A 27,174-nucleotide genomic window follows, 5' to 3' on the forward strand; every position below is an offset into this window, starting at 1 on the left:
GGTGAAAGGAGGGCAAGGAAGAGAGTGAATTGGAGCGATGTGGTATACAGGGGTTGACGTGCTGTCAGTGGATTGAATCAAGGCATGTGAAGCGTCTGGGGTAAACCATGGAAAGCTGTGTAGGTATGTATATTTGCGTGTGTGGACGTGTGTATGTACATGTGTATGGGGAGGGGGTTGGGCCATTTCTTTCGTCTGTTTCCTTGCGCTACCTCGCAAACGCGGGAGACAGCGACAAAGTATGAAAAAAAAAAAAAAAAAAAAAAATATATATATATATATATATATATATATATATATATATATATATATATATATATATATATATATATATATATATATATATATATATATTATCCCTGGGGATAGGTGAGAAAGAATACTTCCCACGTATTCCCTGCGTGTCGTAGAAGGCGACTAAAAGGGGAGGGAGCGGGGGACTGCAAATCCTCCCCTCTCGTTTTTTTTTTTTTTTTTTAATTTTCCAAAAGAAGGAACAGAGAATTGGGCCAGGTGAGGGTATTCCCTCAAGGCCCAGTCCTCTGTTCTTAACGCTACCTCGCTAATGCGGGAAATGGCGAATAGTTTGAAAGAAAGAAAAGAAAAATATATATATATATATATATATATATATATATATATATATATATATATATATATATATATATATATATATATATATATATATATATATATATATATATACATATATATATATATATATTCAATAATGGATGGAACTTGGCTCCTAAGGTGATTTTGTTGTTGGAGTGAGACCTCCAGCCATTCTGTCTACCTTTTCCCTTTCTAGACATGTGGTGGTGCATTGGGTAGTGTGGCAACCTTCGTCTTCATCTTTTTGGGTGCAGGCTTGCAAACCTCGTGGAGTAGTTGTGGGGTTTGCTTCTTTGCTGCACCCGACATAGCCATCTGGGTGTAGCTATCTACCCGGGCTGGTGGGTCAGCCAGCATAGCTACACGCTCACTCGGTACCTGGGCTGGTGGACGAGCAGCCTTCCTTTCTTCCATGGCTACAGTCTGCCTAACGACCTGGGGTTGTGGAGCAGCCATCCTTACTACCACCCAGGTTGGTTGGGCAGCCTTCTTTCGTTTCTTTGCTACACCCTTCTGGTTGGGCTGGTTGGGCAACCTTCTTTTTCCTCTTCTTCGATACAACCTGCCAACCGAATTGGTCTGCTGGTGGGTCCGTTTCTTTCATGGATACAACCTCTGTAGCCACTTGGGCTGGCCGGTCAACCTTCGGTTGTAGGTAAAAGTATATATATAGAATAATGTGGTTATCATCAGCAGCCAGAGGCCATTCCTCCCTCCTTGCCTGCAGAGTTCTTGATTTTCTGGAAAGTTCTACGAGATTCTGGTAAGATAAATACCATTGAGAGGACGTTGTTAGGGTACAGTCAGGTTCAGTTTAGAGTTGGTTGTGGGATGGTTCTTTTACTGTGTCGTATCAGCCAGTTGGGTATTTCTTTTCGTTAAAGTTTGTTTTCTAGAAGCATAATCTAGAGCACTATTTTCCATATGTTTATCATTTTTGTTGTTATAGTTTCATTATCATCTTTAGTTTTGTTTTTGTTGATGTTGAAATATTTCATGCTATGTTCGTGATTGCCGTGGAAGTGTCTGACATCTTGCTAGAAGACTTTCTGGTCACAATATTTCTGCACTGGGGAGTTGATCGTATTCTTTTATTGCAGGTTTTGTTATTATCTTGCTTTACATTAAGGTCTACTGGAGGTTTTCCCAATGTTGGTATAACATATGTCCAGCAACAGGAGTTAGCGTAAGATACAGTATTGATGAAACTTATCTATCTATATATCTATCTAAATATCGTTCTATCAATCTATCAATCTAACTATCTATCTATCTATATATCTATCTTTATCTGAAAGTCAACAATAATAGAATCAATGATATATGAAGTATAACAATGTCCTCTCAATGGCAATTATCTCACCAGAATCTTCTAGAACCTTCCAGAAAACTATGAACTCTGCAGGCAAGGAGGGAGGAATGGTCTCTGGCTATTGATAAAACCATATTATTCCATATATATGTTTATATATACATATTATGTATATATATGAATGTATATATAACGTACAGGATAATGCGGCCATCATCAGTATCGAAGAAAACTGAAAAGATGAGGTCCCACCGAGATTCGAACTCGGATTGCTGGATCCAGAGTCCAGAGTGCTAACCCTTACACCATGGGACCTGATAAGAACAGATGTGATTTCATCTAAATGTTTTACATATAATCAACCAGAGGCCATTCCTCCCTCCCTGCCTGCAGGGTTCAAGGTTTTCTAGAAGGTTCTCGAAGATTGTGGGTAGGAACTGCCATTGAGAGGACGTTGTTATACGTATCATTAATGATATTGTTGTTGACTTTCTGATTTAGATAGATAGATAGATAGATAGTAGATAGATAGATAGGTAAAAAACAGATATTAGACAGATCGATAGATACGTAAGGCTGTATATGTCAACTTTCACAGAAATCATTGATATCTGCGATATTCTGCAAGAAATACATGTACATGGATGTAGTGATAATATGGGTTAGGTATAAGACCAGTCGTGTTGAGATTGTAGTGAATGTGACCATTGACTTCAACCTTAATAGTGTAGTGAAGATAAAGTTGTAGTGAAGATAAATCTTGAAGTGACTCATAAGGTTGTTGTGAGTACAAGGATGCATCGTAAATGAGTCCTTCCTACCTGAAAGTCAACAATTACAAAATTGATCAAGTATAACAACATCCTCGGACAACCAACTACAAACACCAACCATAGAGTGAACCTGACTGTTACCTAACGACGACCTCTCAAAGGTAATGATCTTACCAGAATCTTCGAGAACCTTCTAGAAAACCTTGAACCCTGCAGGCAGGGAGGGAGGAATGGCCTCTGGTTGATTATATGTAAAACTTTAGATGAAATCACATCTGTTCTTATCAGGTCCCATGATGTAAGGGTTAGCACTCTGGACTCTAAATCCAGCAATCTCGGTGGGACCTCATCTTTTCAGTTTTCTTCGATACTGATGATGGCCGCATTATTCTGTACGTTATATATACATTCATATATATACATAAAAATGTATATGTAAACATATTTCTTCTTTTTCTTTCAAACTATTCGCCATTTCCCGCATTAGCGAGGTAACGTTAAGAACAGAGGACTGGGCCTTTGAGGGAATACCCTCACCTGGCCCAATTCTCTGTTCCTTCTTTTGAAAAAAAAAAAAAAAAAAAAAAAAAATATGGTTTTATCAATAGCCAGAGACCATTCTTCCCTCCTTGCCTGCAGAGTTCATAGTTTTCTGGAAGGTTCTAGAAGATTCTGGTGAGATAATTGCCATTGAGAGGACATTGTTATACTACATATATCAATGATTTCATTATTGTTGACTTTCAGATAAAGATAGATAGATAGATACATAGTTAGATTGATAGAATGATAGAGCGATATTTATATAGGTACATAGATAGATAAGTTTCATCAATACTGTATATTACGCTTGTAGCTCCTTCCATGCAGTCTTCATTGTATTACTATCTTCACTATATCCTTATCTTGACAAAACATTCACCTTCACTAACCACTATCTTCACTATATCCTTATCTTCACTAAACATTCATCACCAACCACTATCTTCACTATCTCCTTATCTTCACTATACATTCACCTTCACTAACCACTATCTTCACTATATCCTTATCTTCAATAAACATTTCACCTTCACTAACCACTATCTTCACTATATCCTTATCTACACTAAACATTCATCACTAACCACTGTCTTCACTATCTCCTTATCTTCACTAAACCTTCACCTTCACTAACCACTATCTTCACTATATCCTTATCTTCAATAAACATTCATCACTAACCACTATCTTCAATATATCCTTATCTTCACTACACCCAAAGCTACAAAATATCATTTTCAATGAGATTGGATTGTTTTGTGTTCACTATATTCTTCACTACACCATCATGCTGACAATACCATTGCCCTTATTCTACCTGGAAAGGCCATCATCAACTATACCCTAACAAGACCTTCATCATCGTAATTAAGGCCCTCATCACTTCACCCTCAGTTACACTGACCTTTGGCCTTATCATTAGGGGTGAGGTTCATAGATCTCTTTCCACAGACACAAACACACACACACACACACACACACACACACACACACACACACAACACACACACACACACACACACACACACACACACACACACACACACACACACACACACATACAGCGTTATCAATACAGTAACAATCATCTCTACTGGTCAAATTTTACACTTACTGTATCGGGTTATCAGTGATACAAGCTCGTTATACCTTTACTTCAGATTGAAATCAATGATACTACTCAGTCTTTATATTCACTACAAGTGGAAACCATCAAGGATACTGTTCAATCTTCACTTTAATTGCCATCTAGTATAACATTCTGCAGCTGTATAACATCGTGCAAGAGTAATTCAAAAGATAATCAATGGACCCTCAACAAAGAGTTAGACGATTAGTTGAGGTGCGTGAAAGAGCAAAAAGGGAAGAACGAGAAAACGCAAGAGTGTGGCGATAGATGCGACGTGAGCGCGGGAGGGGTAGGAGAGCTCCTAGTGTGGTGGTACCTGTGCACCAACAAGAAGTGAGAAGAGAAAATCGCGTGGCATAGGTACGCAAGGCGGCAGCTGAAAGAGAAAGAGTTGATGCCAACCAATGGGCTGCAAGCCGCTTTGCTGCAAGGAGGGCAGCAAGACAGAGAAGAAACCAAGGAAATGAGAGCAGAATGCTTGTCCCTTACCATTATTGGGATAGAGTCAATCTTCCTCCGGAGGATGAATCACACAATAACAATGGTCCTTCTACGGTATTCAGGGAACTACTCGACGATCACTCCTACCCAAGAGTAAGCACTATAGAATACAGTACCTCCTACCCAACATTAAGCACTTTAGACGACAGGACCTCCTACCCAACATTAGGTACTTTAGATAGTAGCTCCTCCCCAACATTAAGCACCTTAGATAGTAGCTCCTACCCAACATTAAGCAGCTTAGATAGTAGCTCCTACCCAACATTGAGCAGCTTAGATAGTAGCTCCTACCCAACATTAGGCACATTAGATAGTAGCTCCTCCCCAACATTAAGCACCTTAGATAGTAGCTCCTACCCAACATTAAGCAGCTTAGATAGTAGCTCCTACCCAACATTAAGCAGCTTAGATAGTAGCTCCTACCCAACATTAAGCAGCTTAGATAGTAGCTCCTACCCAACATTAAGCAGCTTAGATAATAGCTCCGACCCAACATTAAGCAGCTTAGATAGTAGCTCCTACCCAACATTAAGCAGCGTAGATAGTAGCTCCGACCCAACATTAAGCAACTGTGATGACTCTATCTCCTACCCAACACTATGCAAAATGACAAGCCATTCAGAATTCATCGAGGGTCAGGCCGTGCACGAACAGGGGCAGGTGTGCTCCACTCTGTACACCAACCCCAGTCATCATAGCAGTCAAGATAACGGCTGCTCCTGCTGTTCGGACCCAGTGCAATATATATTTACACACTGCCTCGTGGAGGAGGAGCGCGCCCTCATCATACAACCCGGGAAAGACTCCATCCAACGCATCAGGATACTGGGCAAGGGCGCCAACGGGCTGGTGGGAGAGGTCATCTTCAATGGAGAACAGATGGTCATGAAGACCTTCTGCTTGGAAAACATCTGCGACCTGGTCCACGAGATGCGGGTCCAGCGGGAGCTCGCCGGAGCCGGAGGTGCCCCCGAAGTGCGCGGGCTGAGCCTCGACAGGGCCCAGTTGGTGATGACCTTCACTGGCAGCACGTACCACCAATATATCCGCACCTGCACCGACCTCCAGCTCGTCCAGACCCTCTCCATTATCGCCCAGAAACTCCAAGAAATCCATGATAAGGGCATCCTCCACAACGACCTCAAGGTCGATAACATAACGACGGGGATCGCTCCAGAAGCCGACATCCACATCATCGACTTCGGCCTGAGTAGGAGAGTGGGCCAAGTGCTGAGGATTGGCAGCGGCGACCACAAAGAGACTTGGTATTCCCCTGAGATGCAGGCCTGGCAGCCCCTCACCCCGGCCAGCGACGTCTACTCCCTGGGCTTTCTCATCGGAATGGTCCTGACCACAGCCGCTAAAGATGTCGACCTCCAGGATCATCTGCTGGACCTTCAGATCCAGGCAATGCAGCACGACCCTCTGGCCCGCCCATCACTCCAGGACATCATCAACCAACTGGACTTCATCGCACAACTGTATATGAACAGTGGGAGAGACAGACCTTCCCCACCTCATTTGAGAGCCACTCCTACCCAAGAGTGAGCACCTCCCTAACAGTAAACATTGTAAATATCATAGCCTTAATTATCATTTTCTTGTACTAAAGGATTATAAATATCATAAAATACAAAGAATAATATAAAATATACTATCTTGAGTACCTCATTATCTCTTGCATTACTCATGATTTCCCTCAATATCATAATATAAGACTTCCCTCACACTTCCCACTGTACCCAAGACTTGTACTAAAGGATTATAAATATCATAAAATATAGAAAATACTATCTTGAGTACCTAATTAGCTCTTGCATTACTCATGATTTCCCTCAATATCATAATATAAGACTTCCCTCACACTTCCCCCTGTACCCAAGACTTCCCTCACACTTCCGACCGTACCCAAGACTTCCCTCACACTTCCCACTGTACCCAAGACTTCCCTCACACTTCCCACTGTACCCAAGACTTCCCTCACACTTCCCACCGTACCCAAGACTTCCCTCACACTTCCCACCGTACCCAAGACTTCCCTCACACTTCCCACTGTACCCAAGACTTCCCTCACACTTACCACTGTACCCCAGACTTACCTCACACTTCCCACTGTACCGACAAGTTCTACCAAGTGTAGTTGTTGACTGCATTTATGTATGATAAACCTTGCTGAATAACGAAATGCATCAGAGAAAATATATTTATTTATTTTATACCTACACGTTTCTTGGATGAAACAATGTAAAAGATAGAATTACCCAACACTACTATTTCAGATATCTTTTACCATCCTACTTGGGAAATCCAAAGGGGTTATCATGTCTCGGATGAATACACATAAATAGCTTGTAGCTCCTTCCATGCAGTCTTCATTGTATTACTATCTTCACTATATCCTTATCTTGACAAAACATTCACCTTCACTAACCACTATCTTCACTATATCCTTATCTTCACTAAACATTCATCACCAACCACTAACACGGGAAATGGGAAATAGTATGAAAGAATATATGTATATATATATATATATATATATATATATATATATATATATATATATATATATATATATATATATATATATATATATATTGGAAAGGAAATGCCTTGATGAATAAGTGATGCCAAGATGTGTCCTACCTCAACGATTGTTGCAGCTGTCTGGTCGACCATTTCACCAATTCCAAAACGTCATTTTAAAGAAACACATTGAAGTAAAGAAACCTGCAATGGAGGCGACTTTTCGCATTACAAGAGAGAAGAAACTTGCCTTTCAAATGGCAATACCGACATGTTGGAAGAACCGGATGTTGGACTATTGCTATGATAGATTAAGGAATGAAAGCAATAGGCTACAAAATGACACTAAATTGTAAGTTGGACCATCTTATTAATAACAGCGACTGGAGTAAGAACACAAACCCTTCTTTTGTGATAAACCTGTCTGATAAACAACTAGACAAAGATTCCTTGTGTGAATTAGGCTCTGGATTAAGTTTTGCGTGCTCTAACAGGGAAGCCATCTATGCAGATGTCACATAGTCTCTTTGTAATTCAGAGAAATACAGTAATTCAAATAGTGATGAGATTAATATCTGTAAGATTTAGTGTATGCCAGTTTGTCAAAACCAGTGGAATCTAGTTGCCCTAAAAGATTTATAAGAGCTATTAACACCTTAAAAGAAGACAAGGATATAAATATTACTAAAGTAGATAAGGCTAACACTGTTGTGAATTTAGGCAAAGTAACTTTTTATCTAAATTGAATTTTCTTTTAAATGATGACACAACATATTCTAAAGTCAGTAAAAATCCCTTAGAAGCAGTTAATTCCCATTTCAATAAAGAAATGAAGGTGCTGTTGAAAGTTAATGGTTTTCTTATCAAAGTTTGTCATCTTTGTCCCCTTCATGCCCATATATGTATGGACTTATCAAAACACATAAACAGAATTTTCCAGCAAGACCTATAGTGAGTTCAGTAGCCTCCATCACATATAGATTATCAAAATGGTTAGTTTCTTTATCAAACCATTTAGTAGGTAAGGTGTCAAATTCTAATATCATGAACAATATACATTTAGTCAACAAGCTAAACAATATCAATGCTAATTTTGATTTCAAACTAGTCAGCTTCGATGTTTCCTCACTTTTCACAAAAGTTCCAGTTGATGACCTTTTAGAATACTTATTTGATGCCTTGGATGATATTCACTAACCTGTTTCAAAGATTGTTTTCATTGATCTGATAAAAATATGTATAAAAGATTGTGTATTTCAATTCAAAAGAGATTATTTTGCACAAAAATTTGGTATGGCAATGGGTAACCCTCTTTCACCTGCACTAAGTAATCTTTATATGGAATTTTTTGAAACAAAATTACTAAAGGATATTTTACCTTCTAATGCAATTTCGTTTAGGTTTGTAGATCATGATCTTTGTGTTTGGCCAACAAATGAAAATTTACAAATATTTCTCCCCTTACTTAACAATTTAGTACCTTCCATCAAATCTACTGTAGAAAATGAAAATAATGGTATGTTACCATTTTTAGATTGCATGATCCATAGGCAAGTAAACAAGTTTAAGTTTAGCATATACAGAAAACTTACCAATGTCTGCTCATATATCCATTATTACTCATCTCAACATGACAGTTAAATTATCATCATTTCAATATATATATATATATATATGTTTTTATATATGTATATATATATATATATATATATATATATATATATATATATATATATATATATATATATATATATATATATATATATATATATATATATATATATATTTATATATATATATATATATATATATATATATATATATATATATATATATATATATATATATATATATATATATATATATATATATTTAGGTTATTTAATGTATGTATGACTCATGGTGAGGTGCCTGAGGATTGGCGGAATGCGTGCATAGTGCCATTGTACAAAGGCAAAGGGATAAGAGTGAGTGCTCAAATTACAGAGGTATAAGTTTGTTGAGTATTCCTGGTAAATTATATGGGAGAGTATTGATTGAGAGGGTGAAGGCATGTACAGAGCATCAGATTGGGGAAGAGCAGTGTGGTTTCAGAAGTGGTAGAGGATGTGTGGATCAGGTGTTTGCTTTGAAGAATGTATGTGAGAAATACTTAGAAAAGCAAATGGATTTGTATGTAGCATTTATGGATCTGGAGAAGGCATACGATAGAGTTGATAGAGATGCTCTGTGGAAGGTATTAAGAATATATGGTGTGGGAGGAAAGTTGTTAGAAGCAGTGAAAAGTTTTTATCGAGGATGTAAGGCATGTGTACGTGTAGGAAGAGAGGAAAGTGATTGGTTCTCAGTGAATGTAGGTTTGCGGCAGGGGTGTGTGATGTCTCCATGGTTGTTTAATTTGTTTATGGATGGGGTTGTTAGGGAGGTGAATGCAAGAGTTTTGGAAAGAGGGGCAAGTATGAAGTCTGTTGGGGATGAGAGAGCTTGGGAAGTGAGTCAGTTGTTGTTCGCTGATGATACAGCGCTGGTGGCTGATTCATGTTAGAAACTGCAGAAGCTGGTGACTGAGTTTGGAAAAGTGTGTGGAAGAAGAAAGTTAAGAGTAAATGTGAATAAGAGCAAGGTTATTAGGTACAGTAGGGTTGAGGGTCAAGTCAATTGGGAGGTGAGTTTGAATGGAGAAAAACTGGAGGAAGTGAAGTGTTTTAGATATCTGGGAGTGGATCTGGCAGCGGATGGAACCATGGAAGCGGAAGTGGATCATAGGGTGGGGGAGGGGGCGAAAATCCTGGGAGCCTTGAAGAATGTGTGGAAGTCGAGAACATTATCTCGGAAAGCAAAAATGGGTATGTTTGAAGGAATAGTGGTTCCAACAATGTTGTATGGTTGCGAGGCGTGGGCTATGGATAGAGTGGTGCGCAGGAGGATGGATGTGCTGGAAATGAGATGTTTGAGGACAATGTGTGGTGTGAGGTGGTTTGATCGAGTGAGTAACGTAAGGGTAAGAGAGATGTGTGGAAATAAAAAGAGCATGGTTGAGAGAGCAGAAGAGGGTGTTTTGAAGTGGTTTGGACACATGGAGAGGATGAGTGAGGAAAGATTGACCAAGAGGATATATGTGTCGGAGGTGGAGGGAACAAGGAGAAGAGGGAGACCAAATTGGAGGTGGAAAGATGGAGTGAAAAAGATTTTGTGTGATCGGGGCGTGAACATGCAGGAGGGTGAAAGGAGGGCAAGGAATAGAGTGAATTGGAGCGATGTGGTGTACCGGGGTTGACGTGCTGTCAGTGGATTGAAGCAGGGCATGTGAAGCGTCTGGGGTAAACCATAGAAAGCTGTGTAGGTATGTATATTTGCTTGTGTGGACGTATGTATATACATGTGTATGGGGGGGGTTTGGCCATTTCTTTCGTCTGTTTCCTTGCGCTACCTCGCAAACGCGGGAGACAGCGACAAAGTATAAAAAAAAAAAAAAATATATATATATATATATATATATATATATATATGTATATATATATATATATATATATATATATATATATATATATATATATATATATATATATATATATATATATATATATATATATATATATATATATATATATATATATATATATATATATATATATATATATATTTATATATATATAGTCGTGTAGAAAGCGCCTAAAGGGGACGGGAACGGGGGGCCAGAAATCCTCCCCTCCTTGTATTAACTTTCTAAAATGGGAAACAGAAGAAGGAGTCACGCGGGGAGTGCTCATCCTCCTCGAAGGATCAGAGTGGGGTGCCTAAATGTGTGTGGATGTAACCAAGATGTGAAAAGAGGAGAGATAGGTAGTATGTTACAGGAAAGGAACCTGGATGTTTTGGCTCTGAGTGAAACGAAGCTCAAGGGTAAAGGGGAAGAGTGGTTTGGGAATGTCTGGGGAGTAAAGTCAGGGGTTAGTGAGAGGACAAGAGCAAGGGAAGGAGTAGCAATACTCCTGAAACAGGAGTTGTGGGAGTATGTGATAGAGTGTAAGAAAGTAAATTCTCGATTAATATGGGTAAAACTGAAAGTTGATGGAGAGAGGTGGGTGATTATTGGTGCATATGCACCTGGGCATGAGAAGAAAGATCAAGAGAGGCAAGTGTTTTGGGAGCAGCTGAATGAGTGTGTTAGTGGTTTTGATGCACGAGACCGGGTCATAGTGATGGGTGATTTGAATGCAAAGGTGAGTAATGTGGCAGTTGAGGGAATAATTGGTATACATGGAGTGTTCAGTGTTGTAAATGGAAATGGTGAAGAGCTTGTAGATTTATGTGCTGAAAAAGGACTGATGATTGGGAATACCTGGTTTAAAAAGCGAGATATACATAAGTATACTTATGTAAGTAGGAGAGATGGCCAGAGAGCGTTATTGGATTACGTGTTAATTGACAGGCGTGCGAAAGAGAGACTTTTGGATGTTAATGTGCTGAGAGGTGCTACTGGAGGGATGTCTGATCATTATCTTGTGGAGGCTAAGGTGAAGATTTGTATGGGTTTTCAGAAAAGAAGAGTGAATGTTGGGGTGAAGAGGGTGGTGAGAGTAAGTGAGCTTGAGAAGGAGACCTGTGTGAGGAAGTACCAGGAGAGACTGAGTACAGAATGGAAAAAGGTGAGAACAATGGAAGTAAGGGGAGTGGGGGAGGAATGGGATGTATTTAGGGAATCAGTGATGGATTGCGCAAAAGATGCTTGTGGCATGAGAAGAGTGGGAGGTGGGTTGATTAGAAAGGGTAGTGAGTGGTGGGATGAAGAAGTAAGAGTATTAGTGAAAGAGAAGAGAGAGGCATTTGGACGATTTTTGCAGGGAAAAAATGCAATTGAGTGGGAGATGTATAAAAGAAAGAGACAGGAGGTCAAGATAAAGGTGCAAGAGGTGAAAAAAGGGCAAATGAGAGTTGGGGTGAGAGAGTATCATTAAATCTTAGGGAGAATAAAAAGATGTTCTGGAAGGAGGTAAATAAAGTGCGTAAGACAAGGGAGCAAATGGGAACTTCAGTGAAGGACGCAAATGGGGAGGTGATAACAAGTAGTGGTGATGTGAGAAGGAGATGGAGTGAGTATTTTGAAGGTTTGTTGAATGTGTTTGATGATAGAGTGGCAGATATAGGGTGTTTTGGTCGAGGTGGTGTGCAAAGTGAGAGGGTTAGGGAAAATGATTTGGTAAACAGAGAAGAGGTAGTGAAAGCTTTGCGGAAGATGAAAGCCGGCAAGGCAGCAGGTTTGGATGGTATTGCAGTGGAATTTATTAAAAAAGGGGGTGACTGTATTGTTGACTGGTTGGTAAGGTTATTTAATGTATGTATGACTCATGGTGAGGTGCCTGAGGATTGGCGGAATGCGTGCATAGTGCCATTGTACAAAGGCAAAGGGGATAAGAGTGAGTGCTCAAATTACAGAGGTATAAGTTTGTTGAGTATTCCTGGTAAATTATATGGGAGGGTATTGATTGAGAGGGTGAAGGCATGTACAGAGCATCAGATTGGGGAAGAGCAGTGTGGTTTCAGAAGTGGTAGAGGATGTGTGGATCAGGTGTTTGCTTTGAAGAATGTATGTGAGAAATACTTAGAAAAGCAAATGGATTTGTATGTAGCATTTATGGATCTGGAGAAGGCATATGATAGAGTTGATAGAGATGCTCTGTGGAAGGTATTAAGAATATATGGTGTGGGAGGAAAGTTGTTAGAAGCAGTGAAAAGTTTTTATCGAGGATGTAAGGCATGTGTACGTGTAGGAAGAGAGGAAAGTGATTGGTTCTCAGTGAATGTAGGTTTGCGGCAGGGGTGTGTGATGTCTCCATGGTTGTTTAATTTGTTTATGGATGGGGTTGTTAGGGAGGTAAATGCAAGGGTTTTGGAAAGAGGGGCAAGGATGAAGTCTGTTGGGGATGAGAGAGCTTGGGAAGTGAGTCAGTTGTTGTTCGCTGATGATACAGCGCTGGTGGCTGATTCATGTGAGAAACTGCAGAAGCTGGTGACTGAGTTTGGAAAAGTGTGTGGAAGAAGAAAGTTAAGAGTAAATGTGAATAAGAGCAAGGTTATTAGGTACAGTAGGGTTGAGGGTCAAGTCAATTGGGAGGTGAGTTTGAATGGAGAAAAACTGGAGGAAGTGAAGTGTTTTAGATATCTGGTAGTGGATCTGGCAGCGGATGGAACCATGGAAGCGGAAGTGGATCATAGGGTGGGGGAGGGGGCGAAAATCCTGGGGGCCTTGAAGAATGTGTGGAAGTCGAGAACATTATCTCGGAAAGCAAAAATGGGTATGTTTGAAGGAATAGTGGTTCCAACAATGTTGTATGGTTGCGAGGCGTGGGCTATGGATAGAGTGGTGCGCAGGAGGATGGATGTGCTGGAAATGAGATGTTTGAGGACAATGTGTGGTGTGAGGTGGTTTGATCGAGTGAGTAACGTAAGGGTAAGAGAGATGTGTGGAAATAAAAAGAGAGTGGTTGAGAGAGCAGAAGAGGGTGTTTTGAAGTGGTTTGGGCACATGGAGAGGATGAGTGAGGAAAGATTGACCAAGAGGATATATGTGTCGGAGGTGGAGGGAACAAGGAGAAGAGGGAGACCAAATTGGAGGTGGAAAGATGGAGTGAAAAAGATTTTGTGTGATCGGGGCCTGAACATGCAGGAGGGTGAAAGGAGGGCAAGGAATAGAGTGAATTGGAGCGATGTGGTATACCGGGGTTGACGTGCTGTCAGTGGATTGAAGCAAGGCATGTGAAGCGTCTGGGGTAAACCATGGAAAGCTGTGTAGGTATGTATATTTGCGTGTGTGGACGTATGTATATACATGTGTATGGGGGGGGGTTGGGCCATTTCTTTCGTCTGTTTCCTTGCGCTACCTCGCAAACGCGGGAGACAGCGACAAAGTATAATGAAAAAAATAAATATATATATATATATATATATATATATATATATATATATTTATTTATATGTTTACCAAATGGCGTCCTAGCTTCGTCTCTTCTATGTATATCAACTGACTGTTATATTCCTCTCTTGTGTCTCCCCTGATGATGTGATTATTACACGAAAGTGCACTTGGGAACTTTTCATGTTTCATTTTCCCCGTGGACTCGTAGGAATATATATATATATATATATATATATATATATATATATATATATATATATATATATATATATATATATATATATATATATATATATATATATATATATATATATATATATTGGAAAGGATCACAATTTTGCGCGTGATCAAGATATTCCTATAAGTCCACGGGGAAAATGAAACACGTTAAGTTCCCGAGTGCACTTTCGTATAAAACTCACACCATCAGGGGAGACACAAGAGAGAAATATAAGAGTCAGTTGATATACAACGAAGAGACGTAGCTAGGACGCCATTTGGTAAACATGCGATTGACCAAGACAGAGAACGAGCGTATCATAAACTTATCATTTTACAAATTTTATCAACACTAAAGTTATCTAATTTGTACAGACCATCACTGATATTGAGATTATAATTCTTTGTGTACTTAATAATAGAAGATTACTCCAGTTCTATTACCACTAGAAATATCATTGGATGTTCTATCATTAAAGACAGAAAGAATTATAATTCTATCATTAGTGATGGTCTATACAAATCAGATAACTTTATTCTGCACATTAGCCTTCTATTAACCCCGTTATCGCTGTCGTTTATCCGTTTATTTTTGGCATTTTCCTCAAAGTATACCTGACTTTATAAGATATTTTTCTAAACGACTTTTGAAAGTATTTATGGTTTTAGCATTCACTACGTCTGACGGTAACTTATTCCAGTGTTAAACCACACCTATAGGAAAAGAAACTTTATCCCACGTCCGTACTACATCATTTAGCTTTGAGTTTTATTCCATTTGTCCTGGTAACCGCATTTTCTTGTATTTCGAAAAGATGCTCGAGGTTAACTTTATTGAACTTATTCAGAATTTTGAACACTTGGATTAAGTCGCTGCGAAGTCAACGTGTCTTAAGGGAGAAGAGATCCAATCATTATAGCCTCTCTTCGTATACCAGATTTCTAAAGGATGAATTCCAGATTTCTTCAACTTGCCTGTCGGCTGAGAGAGAGAGAGAGAGAGAGAGAGAGAGAGAGAGAGAGAGAGAGAGAGAGAGAGAGAGAGAGAGAGAGAGAGAGAGAGAGAGAGAGAACCTACCTACGAGTATTTACGATCACAAAAAAATACTGAAAACAAAGGCCCCGCCGGGAATCGAACCCGGACCAACTGTTTATGAGGCAGATGTGCTAACCACTACACCACGGAGCCACTTGTCAGTGGCGGAAAAATCTCATATATATTAACAAACGTAACTGAGGACTTAAAGAATCTGGTACAAACATAATGGTTATTGTGATAGATTATTAGTTTATGATAAATATGTATTGTGTTGCATTATAATGGTTGTTCAGAACCAAGATCTTTAAGCCTGAATCCTTAAGATTATATAAGATATAATAAAAACATTTTAGAAACATAAGAATTTGATTTTAAAGAACAGAACGCATTATCATGTGGGTATCTAAGTGAAAATGCAATACAAGGAGTTAGTTTAAGGCAGGAGTATTTTATCTTTGAACAAAATATCTACATCTACGTCCCTGATCTTTCATCATCATTTCTTATGTTTACTATCATGAAATGTCTTTTATCTGACATAAGAATTCTGTATAGGTATTTGATTAATGTTCCCAACGACGCGTTGTATAACTCTTCGTTAGTGAAGTTCATTTCGTGTAATGGATCATGCATTACAAAATGTGTCTATCCACACAAGTGTTACACGTCCCAGGTAAAGATATATTCTAGAGAGAGTGTATATCTAACATATATATGTGTTTTATAGATATTTATAAAAAGTTTTCCTGAGGGACAATACCTAAGACTTTCGTATTAAAGTTGATCAGTTGTAAGTGATCAAGCATTACAAAGGTGTGTCCATTGCCACAGGTGCTACTGATCCCGGGTCAAGGTATTTCACCATCTTTGTATCTTTAACCTTTCTAGTTATATATGTTTCATCCCTGATTCCATCCTCACAATCGATGTATGTGGTTTATTTTGTCTTTATCGTTAACATATCATTAGTCAGTTGAAGTGGAGAACATGCTTCTGAGCCTAGCCACTCTACTCTGTCTTCCACATGATATTCAAGAGGTGTTTCCGGATTCCGCCGATACTGTAAGTGCTTACGTCATGAGAGGGCTTCTTTTTTATAACTTTTGATGATTTATATTGTTTGGGTTATGTATTTGGTTTTGTGATGTTAATAAAATTGTTGAAATTCACATATCATATTCTTTATTTGTCATTTAATGAACTCTAGTTTATCAAACTTGATTGTTTGTTTTTTTATATCAGTAAACATTTTCTCTGAAAAATACTTTAGATTAATTCATAAATATTATTTCTAAGTAACACGCGGATAATTTTTTCATTAGTGTTCATCACAGTTAAATAAACAGGTCTATTTTTCAAAGTATACATAAAGGATCGTAGTAAAGTTTTGAAGAATATAAACTCATAACTTCTGTAAACCTTGTGCTGATAATAACTATATTACTTTTCTGTAGGCAATATCGTTTTAATGAGTAAAAGCCGGATGAAAACCTTGTAATATAAAATTTGATGGTATTATTTTTGGTTGTTGAAGATATTACTGATTTCTACATGTAAAACATTTATGTTATCTGCAAAATAGAAATCTTTATGTTAGATATGTTAATTTTACCGGTTTCACGTTACATACATTTCTGTACCCTGTGCTCCAGAAAAGTTATGGGATTTTATTCATTATCGTATTAGATAATTTGCTTAAATACAATGTCCCACGTATTTTCTATAGAAATCCGGTAGCAATATACATTTTACATCTGGTGTCTATGACAATCAATGATAGGTTCTCAGACTCAGTAAAGGTGTAATTATTTTTCTTGTATTGAGTCAAGTTTTCGTCCATCACAAAATACCGTAATGCTGTCTAAGGTTCTCTCCTGGGTCTACATTGCTGAACAACGTCAGTGTACAATGGCCAGTGATATTCACCGTAGACATATGTTTACACTGTGTACACATAGCGGGCAAACTACAGTATCATCTTAAGATGTGGAAATAAAACTATCAAGGCAGGAGAAGGATTTAGGTGTCATCATTAGTAGAGATGTAAAGTCAAGACAACAGTGTATTAATGTACGTAATAAGACTAACAGACAACTTGGTGTCATGTGTTAGTAGCAGGAATGAACAGGTAATATTACAGCTATAGTTAGTCACACACCACTTACATTATGACCTACAATATTGATCACTGTATTAGAGTGTACAAAACCTTCCTCCGATATTATTGAGCGAAGATGACAATATTGATAGCAAGCCTCCGTTATGATGAAGATAACAACACTTGTAATGAGCGATATGATAGCAAGCCTCCCTTATGATGAAGATAACAACACTTGTAATGAGCGATATGATAGCAAGCCTCCGTTATGATGAAGATAACAACACTTGTAATGAGCGATATGATAGCAAGCCTCCGTTATGATGAAGATAACAACACTTGTAATGAGCGATATGATAGCAAGCCTCCGTTATGATGAAGATAACAACACTTGTAATGAGCGATATGATAGCAAGCCTCCGTTATGATGAAGATAACAACACTTGTAATGAGCGATATGATAGCAAGCCTCCCTTATGATGAAGATAACAACACTTGTAATGAGCGATATGATAGAGGTTTACAACACCAGCTATGTTTACTGATGATGATCTTACTTACATTGTACTTGTATACACAACTTCTCTCCTTCTCTTACCTGGATTTATCACAGTGGATGAATATCCCACTGAGTTCCATCTTGTCTTTAAGTTTCCTGGCTTGCCTCTGTGTGTGTGTGTGTGTGTGTGTACAAGTAACTAAAAAACACGATACATACACACAAGGTTAAAAAAACGGGCAACACACATAACAGTCACAAAAGATGAGCTCACACACACACACACACACACACACACACACACACACAGAGCGGCGCCAGGCTGGAGGCGGGGCATCGTGACGTCACAGGCAAGTCCCTCCCCCCGCCAGATCCAAACATGTGTTGTGTCTGGTGATGGCGGTTCAAGATTTCCCACATTTATATTGATCTTTACATTATCATCCACTCCCAAAGTCACCTGGCATTCTTGTGTTTCAACAACAGACGTGATATATGCAACACCAGGCAAACATTGTACCATTATCTGATAGGTTAATTGGTGCAGAATCAAGAACCAGTGAATTTCATCGCCGCCATAAGTAAGTAAGGAAGGTGACTTTAATGATGATAAATACGACCTGGTATGGCTGTGTCTACACACTACCGCCATCTGGTCAACATTGTACATACCAACCTTTAAACTGTGACATTCAACCACAAGGTTTAAGGTCGCTCATGAAAACGCGAACTTAAAATCTATCCATTTAAATCTACCATTCATCAATCAACATTTAAACACCATCATTTGAACGTAAACCTTCCAGCTGCGTTATTTTACCAGAGTCCTTTAAGATACGTCATATAAACACAAAACTTGAATGTACGTTAAACTTGTGCAAACCATCATTGAATCTCAAACTTTTGAATTAGAATTGTAATGAAACTGCGAACTTTTAACTCCGTCAAATTACAGCTATTGTACAAAATGATTTACTTAATTGACAAATTTTAATGTCAGTTAATTTAACGATATCCTTTGTGGTTCATCTTTGAAACACAAATCTTTAAACTTTGTCTCTAGAACTGAACACAACCATTACGTTTCATAACTGGAATGGAAATTTGAATAATCTATCAAAATTCGTCATATAACGCGAACTTTTAAATCCTTCCATTCAGTTGGGCCGTTACTTGCCTGGCTGCCATTCATAATATGTCCTTTTATATTGTATGTTGACTACGCTCTCATTCATTCGTCATTTGGATCGTCTCACTGATATTCCATTCATAAACTTCATTCCTAAAGCTTATTTTTGACCGCCATGTTGCTTTAAGGTTTATAATTCTTTGTGTATTTAATGATAGAAGATTCAATGATATTTCTCGTGATATTGGAATTAGAGTTAATAATGCCATCTCAGTTTTTAACTCTAACTCAAGTACCACGAAAAATATAATTGAATCTTCTATTACTGAATACACAAAGAATTATAATCTTAATATTAGTGGTGGTCTATACAAATTGGATAACTTTAATGTTGATAAAATTTGTAAACAATTCACCTTCTTGTCCACATAATAAGTTTATGATACGCTTGTTGTCTGTCTTGGACAATCACATGTTTACCATATGGCGTCCTAGCTACGTTTCTTCGTTGTATATCAACTGACTGTTATATTTCTCTCTTGTGTCTCCCCTGATGATGTGAGTTTTACACGAAAGTGCACTTGGGAACTTATCGTGTTTATTTTCCCTGTGAACTCATAAGAATATACTTGATCACGTGCAAAATTGCGATCCCTTTCAATATATATATATATATATATATATATATATATATATGTATATATATATATATAAGTGCGTAAGACAAGGGAGCAAATGGGAACTTTAGTGAAGGGCGCAAATGGGGAGGTGATAACAAGTAGTGGTGATGTGAGAAGGAGATGGAGTGAGTATTTTGAAGGTTTGTTGAATGTGTCTGATGATAGAGTGGCAGATATAGGGTGTTTTGGTCGAGGTGGTGTGCAAAGTGAGAGGGTTAGGGAAAACGATTTGGTAAACAGAGAAGAGGTAGTGAAAGCTTTGCGGAAGATGAAAGCCGGCAAGGCAGCAGGTTTGGATGGTATTGCAGTGGAATTTATTAAAAAAGGGGGTGACTGTATTGTTGACTGGTTGGTAAGGTTATTTAATGTATGTATGACTCATGGTGAGGTGCCTGAGGATTGGAGGAATGCGTGCATAGTGCCATTGTACAAAGGAAAAGGGGATAAGAGTGAGTGCTCAAATTACAGAGGTATAAGTTTGTTGAGTATTCCTGGTAAATTGTATGGGAGGGTATTGATTGAGAGGGTGAAGGCATGTACAGAGCATCAGATTGGGGAAGAGCAGTGTGGTTTCAGAAGTGGTAGAGGATGTGTGGATCAGGTGTTTGCTTTGAAGAATGTATGTGAGAAATACTTAGAAAAGCAAATGGATTTGTATGTAGCATTTATGGATCTGGAGAAGGCATATGATAGAGTTGATAGAGATGCTCTGTGGAAGGTATTAAGAATATATGGTGTGGGAGGCAAGTTGTTAGAAGCAGTGAAAAGTTTTTATCGAGGATGTAAGGCATGTGTACGTGTAGGAAGAGAGGAAAGTGATTGGTTCTCAGTGAATGTAGGTTTGCGGCAGGGGTGTGTGATGTCTCCATGGTTGTTTAATTTGTTTATGGATGGGGTTGTTAGGGAGGTAAAGGCAAGAGTTTTGGAAAGAGGGGCAAGTATGAAGTCTGTTGGGGATGAGAGAGCTTGGGAAGTGAGTCAGTTGTTGTTCGCTGATGATACAGCGCTGGTGGCTGATTCATGTGAGAAACTGCAGAAGCTGGTGACGGAGTTTGATAAAGTGTGTGGAAGAAGAAAGTTAAGAGTAAATGTAAATAAGAGCAAGGTTATTAGGTACAGTAGGGTTGAGGGTCAAGTAAATTGGGAGGTGAGTTTGAATGGAGAAAAACTGGAGGAAGTGAAGTGTTTTAGATATCTGGGAGTGGATCTGGCAGCGGATGGAACCATGGAAGCAGAAGTGGACCATAGGGTGGGGGAGGGAGCGAAAATTCTGGGAGCCTTGAAGAATGTGTGGAAGTCGAGAACATTATCTCGGAAAGCAAAAATGGGTATGTTTGAAGGAATAGTGGTTCCAACAATGTTGTATGGTTGCGAGGCGTGGGCTATGGATAGAGTTGTGCGCAGGAGGATGGATGTGCTGGAAATGAGATGTCTGAGGACAATGTGTGGTGTGAGGTGGTTTGATCGAGTAAGTAACGTAAGGGTGAGAGAGATGTGTGGAAATAAAAAGAGCGTGGTTGAGAGAGCAGAAGAGGGTGTTTTGAAATGGTTTGGGCACATGGAGAGAATGAGTGAGGAAAGGTTGACCAAGAGGATATATGTGTCGGAGGTGGAGGGAACGAGGAGAAGAGGGAGACCAAATTGGAGGTGGAAAGATGGAGTGAAAAAGATTTTGTGTGATCGGGGCCTGAACTTGCAGGAGGGTGAAAGGAGGGCAAGGAATAGAGTGAATTGGAGCAATGTGGTATACCGGGGTTGACGTGCTGTCAGTGGATTGAATCAAGACATGTGAAGCGTCTGGGGTAAACCATGGAAAGCTGTGTAGGTATGTATATTTGCGTGTGTGGACGTATGTATATACATGTGTATGGGGGGGGGTTGGGCCATTTCTTTCGTCTGTTTCCTTGCGCTACCTCGCAAACGCGGGAGACAGCGACAAAGTATAAAAGAAAGAAAAGATATATATATATATATATATATATATATATATATATATATATATATATATATATATATATATATATATATACATATACATATATATATATATATATATATATATATATATATATATATATATATATATATATATATATATATATATATATATATATATATATATATATATATATATCCTTCAGTATGTTTACTTTCGATACTGAAGAACAAAAGAAGGAGCTAAACAAGTAAATTTCGTCAAAGACATCTCTCTTTTCTTAACGCTGCCTCGCAAAGATTTTCATTAATTCAAATTGAAGAAACAGACGTATTTTTCTATTGTCTGGTTAGCTCAGTGGTAGAGCGTGAGTCTCACACACTCAAGGTCGTGGGTTCGAGACCCACACCAGACATAATTTTTGTCTTTATCTTTTTTCATTTTGTCCGCATCACATGTGTGCAACATTCAGTATGTTCGTCCAACGTTATAGTGAAGATCTTCACAATGAATTGAGGTTTTCGACCTTATCTGAAAGGGTCAGGTCCACCAAGACGTCCTTGAAATCTTCCAGAAGCTTCTGGCGATCCTCCTCCAACTGCTGGGCACATCAGAGTTAACATGGGCCGGACATCGGTTGTGGAACGACTTAATCTGCTTCCGGTAGTTAGCAGGGATGATAATGAGGGCTCTGACCTCATACCAGGTCAGCTTAGTTCCAGTCTATTGCTTAGTTCCAGTCTATTGCTTAGTTCCAGTCTATTGCTTAGTTCCAGTCTATTGCACGAAATAAAAAAGTAAAACTCATTTCTTTGTGGAAAATTGAGAGGAAAACACGACAGCAACATGGAGATTTACCCTGTGGTTATTTTGCCGGCAAGTCGGCAACGGTCGGTCAAACAGTATTTTGCCGTGGTAATCTCAGTACTTCATATAATACTATGTCACAAAATATGTTCTTGGGGGCGTAGCTCAGTGGTAGAGCACTCGCTTGGCATGCGAGAGGACCCGGGTTCAAACCCCGGCGCCTCCATTTTTTATTTGGGAAATTCATTGTTTTCAATCTTGTGTGTGTGTATATATATATATATATATATATATATATATATATATATATATATATATATATATATATTCTTTCTTTTTTCTTTCAAACTATTCGCCATTTCCCGCATTAGCGAGGTAGCGTTAAGAACAGAGGAGTGGGCCTTTGAGGGAATACCCTCACCTGGCCCAATTCTCTGTTCCTTCTTTTGGAAAATTAAAAAAAAAAAAAAAAAAAAAAAAAAAAAACGAGAGGGGAGGATTTCCAGCCCCACGCTCCCTCCCCTTTTAATCGCCTTCTACGACACGCAGGGAATACGTGGGAAGTATTCTTTCTCCCCTATCCCCAGGGATAATATATATATATATATATATATATATATATATATATATATATATCGTTCGATCAGTCAAGTTAAGCAACGTTGGGTGTGGTTAGTACTTGGATGGGTTGACCGTCTGGGAACACCAGATGCTGTTATCCCTGGGGATAGGGAAGAAAGAATACTTGCCACGTATTCCCTGCGTGTCGTACAAGGCGACTAAAAGGGTAGGGAGCAAAAGGCCGGAAATCCTTTACTCTCATTTTCAATTTTTCTAAAGACGGAACAGAGAAGACATAAAGATATTGTAAAGATGTAATTAATATAAGATATAAGAATGAATGGAAGATATGGATGTAGCTGAAACAAGGAGTAATGAAGATTAAGGTGCAATGAAAATTATTCTGTAGTGAAGATAAATATATAAGTTGAGATTTTGTATTGAACATCAAGAAGAAATGATAATGATGAGACTGTAGTGAAGATGAGGGTTTAGTTAGGGAGTAGTGACAATTGCCTTTACAATGATGATAAGGGAGTAACACAATGAGGAACACAAACTTTCCAAAGCTACGTTCAAGTCAGACTTTGAACTAAGTTCGGTAAACAGAAGGATGATGTTAAGATGAGAGTGTAGTGAAGAAGAGTATAGTGATGATAAGGATATTGTCAAGATAGGTTGTAGTGAAGATACGAATGTAGTGAAGATACGAATGTAGTAGAGATAAGGGTTATAAAAGAGTAAAGTTTATATGAAATGATTATGTAGTGAAGATAAAAATTATTTTTAGTGAACATTAGAGAGTACAATGATGATGGTATAGTAGAAGTAACTGTGTGGTGAAGAAGAGGGTATAGTGAAGATATAATTTAGTGCAATGGATCATGCATTACAAAGTTGTGTCTATCCACACAAGTGTTACACGTCCCAGGTAAAGATATATTCTAGAGATAGTGTATATCTAACATACATATGTGTTTTATAGATATTTATAAAAAGTTTTCCTGAGGGACAATACCTAAGACTTTCGTATTAAAGTTGATCAGTTGTAAGTGATCAAGCATTACAAAGGTGTGTCCATTGCCACAGGTGCTACTGATCCCGGGTAAAGGTATTTTACAATTTTTGTTTCCTTAACCCTTCTAGTTATCAATGCTTCATCTCTGGCTTGATCGTTGCAAGTGACATTTATGTGTGTAATTCTCTTTATTCTTATCATATAATCAGTCAGTTGAGGTGCAGAACACGCTTTTCTTCCTGGTCACTCCACTCTGTCACATTCAGAAGGTGTTACCGGGCTCAACCCGTACGTCGTTACACCAGGAATGACAAGTAACCTTGGGGAAAGGCTGTATCATCGACCAGGGAAGGGAAGAAATAGCACAGTCTCATCGAAAACCTTTTTGCTTCATAGATATGTGCCACCATCCCCTGCTCCTGTGTGGAGTGCAGCAGCCACCAAGGTGTAGGAGCGCCATCAAAGGTGTGCTGGTGATGTGTGGTAATGATAATACGAAGGTGTAGGAGCACCATCAAAGGTGTGCTGGTGATGTGTGGTAATAATAATACGAAGGTGTAGGAGCGCCATCAAAGGTGTGCTGGTGATGTGTGGTAATAATAATACGAAGGTGTAGGAGTGCCATCAAAGGTGTGCTGGTGATGTGTGGTAATAATAATACGAAGGTGTAGGAGTGCCATCAAAGGTGTGCTGGTGATGTGTGGTAATAATAATACGAAGGTGTAGGAGCGTCATCAAAGGTGTGCTGGTGATGTGTGGTAATAATAATACGAAGGTGTAGGAGTGTCATCAAAGGTGTGCTGGTGATGTGTGGTAATAATGATAATACTGTTCACACCATCACCTGGGCTGAGACTCAGGACCTGTTACCCTCCTCCTAAGAAGGACTATTTTTGTGTCCCTACTCATCACACTCTCGACCCTCTTACTATCTTCAAACGATCGGAAATAAAGGCAGATCGTAACTCCGTTAATTCCCTACGATGAAAAGATATTGTGTTTAGGATTATGAAGAGCAAGGAATAGACCCAGATGAGCCAGTGTCCGGGCGTGGCCACTCCTCCATATTGTGTCCCCGGTAGCCACTTGGGCAGCGCTACTGTGTGTCGACTTCAAATTGGTGGACCGCTGCTGCTTGCGATTTATGATTGGTCCTCTGCGGCCCAATGATTTCTGTGCTACGCCTCCGCGGTAGTTGATTGGTCATCGATTGTGAGGATGGAATCCGGGATGAAACATCTATAACTATAGAAAGGTTAAAGATACAAAGATGGTGAAATACCTTGACCCGGGATCAGTAGCACCTGTGGCAATGGACACACCTTTGTAATGCTTGATCACTTACAACTGATCAACTTTAATACGAAAGTCTTAGGTATTGTCCCTCAGGAAAACTTTTTATAAATATCTATAAAACACATATATATGTTAGATATACACTATCTCTAGAATATATCTTTACCTGGGACGTGTAACACTTGTGTGGATAGACACAACTTTGTAATGTATGATCCATTACACAAAATAAACTTCACTAACGAAGAGTTATACCACGAGTCGTTGGAGAATATTGATCAAATACCTATACAGAATTTTCATGTAAGATAAGAGGCATTTCTTGATAGTAAACATAAGAAATGATGATGAAAGAATAGGGACGTAGATGTAAACATTTTGTTAAAAGATGAAACACTCCTGCCTTAAACTAGCTCCTTGTATTACATTTTCACTTAGATACACGCATGATAATGCATTCTGTTCTTTATAAACACAAGTTTTGATGTTTCTAACACGTTTTTATTATTTCTTATATAATCTCAAGGATTCATGTTTAAAGATCTTGGCTATGAACAACCATTATAATACAACATAATACATATCTATCATAAACAAATCATTTATCACAATAACCATTATGTTTGTACCAGATTCTTTAAGTCCTCAGTCACGTTTGTTAATATATAAGAGATTTTTCCGCCACTGACAAGTGGCTCCGTGGTGTGGTGGTTAGCACATCTGCCTCATAAACAGTTGGTCCGGGTTCGATTCCCGGCGGGGCCTTTGTTTTCAGTATTTTTTTGTGATCGTAAATACTCGTAGATATGTTTTTTTTCTCTCTCTCTCTCTCTCTCTCTCTCTCTCTCTCTCTCTCTCTCTCTCTCTCTCTCTCTCTCTCTCTCTCTCTCTCAGCCGACAGGCAAGTTGAAGTTATCTGGAATTCATCCTTTAGAAATCTGGTATACGAAGAGAGGCTATAATGATTGGATCTCTTCTCCTTTAAGACACGTTGACTTCGCAGCGACTTAATCCAAGTGTTCAAAATTCTGAATAAGTTCGATAAAGTGAACGTCGAGCATCTTTTCGAAATACAAGAAAATGTGGTTACCAGGACAAATGGAATAAAACTCAAAGCTAAATGATGTAGTACGGACGTGGGATAAAGTTTCTTTTCCTATAGGTGTGGTTTATCACTGGAATAAGTTACCGTCAGACGTAGTGAATGCTAAAACCATAAATACTTTCAAAAGTCGTTTAGAAAATTATCTTATAAAGTCAGGTATACTTTGAGAAAAACGCCAGAAATTAACGAATAAACGACAGCGATAACGGGGACACTAGAAGGCTAATGTGCAGAATCAAATTTTTCTTGTCAAGCTATTATTTTTGTTTTTCACACAACCCAGTCGTGGGCCAATCAGGCCTTCTGTTGTCTGTCTTTCTAATGTAAACATAACTTTATTATGTTGCTGAACATTTGAAATAACACAGTTATAATGACTTATAGATATTTTCTAAACACAAAATGATACTAAAAGAATGATAATGTAACTGTATGAATATATATTGAACATGTAAGAGGAGTCTCAAGGTCA

General features: G+C 38.6%; 4 non-coding genes across 4 annotated transcripts; 2 read left to right on the forward strand and 2 right to left on the reverse strand.

Annotated features, from left to right (window-relative positions):
• Positions 1–2,170: 2,170 nt before the first annotated feature.
• On the reverse strand, positions 2,171–2,242 carry TRNAQ-CUG (transfer RNA glutamine (anticodon CUG)). The gene has a single exon. It is a non-coding gene; the product is annotated as a tRNA-Gln (tRNA).
• Positions 2,243–15,651: 13,409 nt separating this feature from the next.
• On the reverse strand, positions 15,652–15,723 carry TRNAM-CAU (transfer RNA methionine (anticodon CAU)). Its single transcript has one exon. It is a non-coding gene; the product is annotated as a tRNA-Met (tRNA).
• Positions 15,724–22,258: 6,535 nt separating this feature from the next.
• On the forward strand, positions 22,259–22,330 carry TRNAV-CAC (transfer RNA valine (anticodon CAC)). Its single transcript has one exon. It is a non-coding gene; the product is annotated as a tRNA-Val (tRNA).
• A 546-nt stretch (positions 22,331–22,876) lies between these two features.
• On the forward strand, positions 22,877–22,948 carry TRNAA-GGC (transfer RNA alanine (anticodon GGC)). Its single transcript has one exon. It is a non-coding gene; the product is annotated as a tRNA-Ala (tRNA).
• The last annotated feature ends 4,226 nt before the right edge of the window (positions 22,949–27,174 follow it).

The sequence above is a fragment of the Panulirus ornatus genome, chromosome 58 (genome assembly GCF_036320965.1).
Source record: "Panulirus ornatus isolate Po-2019 chromosome 58, ASM3632096v1, whole genome shotgun sequence".
NCBI classification, from domain to species: Eukaryota; Metazoa; Arthropoda; class Malacostraca; order Decapoda; family Palinuridae; genus Panulirus; species Panulirus ornatus.